Genomic DNA, 5,000 nt, shown 5'->3' with positions numbered 1-5,000 from the left:
TAATCAATGCAGAGCCATCAAACTACAGAATATATATACAACTGTCCGTATACATGCTGAAAGAGTCTGCCCACAATGGGAACCACACGTCAGCCAGCCACTCTGATCACGCACCACTCTCTGCTTCTAACGGGCGCACATACAATATGTAAGCACCAGCATGGAACAACATCCAGTGCATCCTCTCCGCCACATTACACAATCCACACTATCACAACCAGACCAGGAGGTCCATGCGGAAAATACAATATCCCACCCTTTCGACATCCACCATTGCGCAGATCAGGCACCAACACCCACACATGTCCTATACAACGGTGCACCCAACATCACAATAGTACCTCCTGTCACAGCGCACAAACAATGACATGAGTCAAAGACACAGGTCTGACACAAGCATAGAATTGGAGCGCCGCCTCTAATAAGCCAAAGGTGCATCCTGACGTGACAAATCTGATCATGTCACAAGCATTCACTTACTATAATCACTATCAACGAACCTGCCGCCCCCGCCCCCCCCCTACACCTTTCCTTACAACAACGTGTAACCTAACCTAACCTAACCTATGTTGTACCTTAACCTAACCTATGTTGTACCTTAACCTAACCTATGTTGTACCTTAACCTAACCTATGTTGTACCTTAACCTAACCTATGTTGTACCTTAACCTAACCTATGTTGTACCTTAACCTAACCTATGTTGTGCCTTAACCTAACCTATGTTGTGCCTTAACCTAACCTATGTTGTGCCTTAACCTAACCTATGTTGTGCCTTAACCTAACCTATGTTGTGCCTTAACCTAACCTATGTTGTGCCTTAACCTAACCTATGTTGTGCCTTAACCTAACCTATGTTGTGCCTTAACCTAACCTATGTTGTGCCTTAACCTAACCTATGTTGTGCCTTAACCTAACCTATGTTGTGCCTTAACCTAACCCATGTTGTGCCTTAACCTAACCCATGTTGTGCCTTAACCTAACCCATGTTGTGCCTTAACCTAACCCATGTTGTGCCTTAACCTAACCCATGTTGTGCCTTAACCTAACCCATGTTGTGCCTTAACCTAACCCATGTTGTGCCTTAACCTAACCCATGTTGTGCCTTAACCTAACCCATGTTGTGCCTTAACCTAACCCATGTTGTGCCTTAACCTAACCCATGTTGTGCCTTAACCTAACCCATGTTGTGCCTTAACCTAACCTATGTTGTGCCTTAACCTAACCTATGTTGTGCCTTAACCTAACCTATGTTGTGCCTTAACCTAACCCATGTTGTGCCTTAACCTAACCCATGTTGTGCCTTAACCTAACCCATGTTGTGCCTTAACCTAACCCATGTTGTGCCTTAACCTAACCCATGTTGTGCCTTAACCTAACCCATGTTGTGCCTTAACCTAACCCATGTTGTGCCTTAACCTAACCCATGTTGTGCCTTAACCTAACCCATGTTGTGCCTTAACCTAACCCATGTTGTGCCTTAACCTAACCCATGTTGTGCCTTAACCTAACCCATGTTGTGCCTTAACCTAACCCATGTTGTGCCTTAACCTAACCCATGTTGTGCCTTAACCTAACCCATGTCGTGCCTTAACCTAACCCACGTCGTGCCTTAACCTAACCCACGTTGTCGCCTAACGTAACCCACGTTGTCGCCTAAACCTGCTCTGTAATTGTTATACGACTCGTTCAATTAGTGTAGTGTTGCCCACCCGCAACCCTCGCAATATAGTTCGCTACTCGCACTCCCCGCTCCCCTGTGTATCGCTTCATGTTAAACACCTTGCAAGTCTTGCTCACTTTCCACATGCTCCTGCTGTACACTGTAATGTGGATGGCAGCAGGACGTACATGCCGCCCCTCCCCACGTCCCCACCTTGCCCCCTGCCTTCGCAAGCTGGTTGGTGAGAACTTTGCATGTTCAATGCCCTCCGCATGCGACGTACTCAGGCTACGTTGTGGTGCGGCCTGTGTCAACTGTCCGCTAATGTCGTACGCGTAAACCACAATCTGTACTGCACATTCGTCCTTATGTACTGAATGATACATCGTGGCACATGTGTGACCGTACAACGACTGCGCCCAAAAACGGCGGACCATACAGTGCAAATATTGTGCACGCAGCTACGTGTCGTCTCCCTATGAGAGCTGGATTGCAGTGTGGTACGCCATAGAGACGTGTGGGAGGAACGGACGCCGTGGATGGCGATCAGCATGAGCTGTCTGTTGATGTATTCGGACCTAGTCGTCTCTCCTCACACACCGTGATGGCATGGTGCACCGCGTTCCATATCTGCGACATGCTACAGAGGCCGGTTGACAGTCGTTCGAGCAATGGACATCGCATACGTACGGGGGCCACCTTCCACGTATTGTCTAGGCGTGCACATTTTGTTGCGTGTATGTGGGCAGACGTAGTGTGGCGTGACACCTGACACAGGCATGCAATAATCGTGGAAGTTGCAAATGGCGATGGACGCCTGCGTTTTCTGGTGAAGTTACGCAAATGAACAAATGGTAACCTGTTGTGGTGCGGTTGTTCTCGCTAGGGGTGAATCGGTGATGGCGACGATAGGTTGAGGTACTAACCGGTTGTTCCAGCGATACCCACCATGCCGACGAAACTGAACGGCATCTGGGTGTGAAGCGATACGCGGCGGTGGCTGGGTGGGACCGTCCCCGGCCGGTGAGGGGGCGCCTCCCGGCGTGCTGGCCGCGCGGTGCGTGGGCGCACGCGCTACAGCCGGCTGGTGGGGGCGGCCAGTGGCAGGCGCGCCGGCCGACGGACGCGGCAGGCGTCGCAGCTGCGCGCCGGCGCACCCTGCGCGCGGCGCCGTGCGGCCAAAGTAGGTCCTCGCGGGCCCGGTGCGAAGCGCGGTGGACATCTTCAGTGTGCTGGTCCGATTGAGGACTGTGTGCGTTGAGGATGCGCTGCCGCCCGGCGCTCGGCGCCGCGACGCCGTCTGCTGCTCGGTCGCCCCAGCGGTTCTCGCTGGTGGTTTGTATCGCAGCTGTGCGGATGTGTTGGCGCGTGCGCTGTGCTGGGAGAGTTCGCTTCGGCACCCAAGTGGGGCTTTTGTCCTTCTGTGGCGCTGGCGTTGGAGCTGCCGGTCACCGTAGGTGGCGCGTGTTGTCTCCCGCCGGCAATGCCACGACAGCACGCTCCCGGGCCTCTGTCGGCAGCGGCAAGCTCAGTTGGGAGCACGGGTGGTCGCACCGAAAGCGTCTACTCGCCTAACTCCGGGCGATTGCGCCTCTCTCGAACCCGACCAAGTACTTGGGACGGCGCTGCGCGCCGCCGGGACCTGAGAGGGTTTCGAGGTGTATTGTGCAGGGGAGCTCAGCCTCCTCCTGTTTGCAGAATGATTGAGCGGACGCTTGCGTGTTCGCGCGGGCCCCCGGGACACACTCCCGGGCGGCCGGCTGCTCAGCTCTAGTTGACGCAGCTCCCTGGTTGATCCTGCCAGTAGTCATATGCTTGTCTCAAAGATTAAGCCATGCATGTCTCAGTACAAGCCGCATTAAGGTGAAACCGCGAATGGCTCATTAAATCAGTTATGGTTCCTTAGATCGTACCCACGTTACTTGGATAACTGTGGTAATTCTAGAGCTAATACATGCAAACAGAGTCCCGACCAGAGATGGAAGGGACGCTTTTATTAGATCAAAACCAATCGGTCGGCTCGTCCGGTCCGTTTGCCTTGGTGACTCTGAATAACTTTGGGCTGATCGCACGGTCCTCGTACCGGCGACGCATCTTTCAAATGTCTGCCTTATCAACTGTCGATGGTAGGTTCTGCGCCTACCATGGTTGTAACGGGTAACGGGGAATCAGGGTTCGATTCCGGAGAGGGAGCCTGAGAAACGGCTACCACATCCAAGGAAGGCAGCAGGCGCGCAAATTACCCACTCCCGGCACGGGGAGGTAGTGACGAAAAATAACGATACGGGACTCATCCGAGGCCCCGTAATCGGAATGAGTACACTTTAAATCCTTTAACGAGTATCTATTGGAGGGCAAGTCTGGTGCCAGCAGCCGCGGTAATTCCAGCTCCAATAGCGTATATTAAAGTTGTTGCGGTTAAAAAGCTCGTAGTTGGATTTGTGTCCCACGCTGTTGGTTCACCGCCCGTCGGTGTTTAACTGGCATGTATCGTGGGACGTCCTGCCGGTGGGGCGAGCCGAAGGCGTGCGACCGCCCCGTGCGTGCTCGTGCGTCCCGAGGCGGACCCCGTTGAAATCCTACCAGGGTGCTCTTTATTGAGTGTCTCGGTGGGCCGGCACGTTTACTTTGAACAAATTAGAGTGCTTAAAGCAGGCAAGCCCGCCTGAATACTGTGTGCATGGAATAATGGAATAGGACCTCGGTTCTATTTTGTTGGTTTTCGGAACCCGAGGTAATGATTAATAGGGACAGGCGGGGGCATTCGTATTGCGACGTTAGAGGTGAAATTCTTGGATCGTCGCAAGACGAACAGAAGCGAAAGCATTTGCCAAGTATGTTTTCATTAATCAAGAACGAAAGTTAGAGGTTCGAAGGCGATCAGATACCGCCCTAGTTCTAACCATAAACGATGCCAGCCAGCGATCCGCCGCAGTTCCTCCGATGACTCGGCGGGCAGCCTCCGGGAAACCAAAGCTTTTGGGTTCCGGGGGAAGTATGGTTGCAAAGCTGAAACTGAAAGGAATTGACGGAAGGGCACCACCAGGAGTGGAGCCTGCGGCTTAATTTGACTCAACACGGGAAACCTCACCAGGCCCGGACACCGGAAGGATTGACAGATTGATAGCTCTTTCTTGATTCGGTGGGTGGTGGTGCATGGCCGTTCTTAGTTGGTGGAGCGATTTGTCTGGTTAATTCCGATAACGAACGAGACTCTAGCCTGCTAACTAGTCGCGTGACATCCTTCGTGCTGTCAGCGATTACTTTTCTTCTTAGAGGGACAGGCGGCTTCTAGCCGCACGAGATTGAGCAATAACAGGTCTGTGATGCCCTTAGATG

At 52.7% G+C, this 5,000-nt stretch overlaps 1 non-coding gene across 1 annotated transcript in view; it reads left to right on the top strand.

Moving 5' to 3' along the window:
* The first annotated feature begins 3,445 nt into the window (after positions 1-3,445).
* LOC124742980 overlaps positions 3,446-5,000 on the top strand; it is a 1,909-nt gene continuing 354 nt past the window's right edge. The window contains exon 1 of the ribosomal RNA XR_007010320.1: positions 3,446-5,000. This exon is cut by the window's right edge and continues 354 nt beyond it. This is a non-coding gene — a ribosomal RNA (small subunit ribosomal RNA).

Source organism: Schistocerca piceifrons, unplaced genomic scaffold (genome assembly GCF_021461385.2).
Source record: "Schistocerca piceifrons isolate TAMUIC-IGC-003096 unplaced genomic scaffold, iqSchPice1.1 HiC_scaffold_240, whole genome shotgun sequence".
Classification (NCBI taxonomy): Eukaryota; Metazoa; Arthropoda; class Insecta; order Orthoptera; family Acrididae; genus Schistocerca; species Schistocerca piceifrons.
The sequence above is the reverse complement of the archived record's forward strand: the minus strand, read 5'-3'. Positions and strand labels throughout refer to the sequence as shown.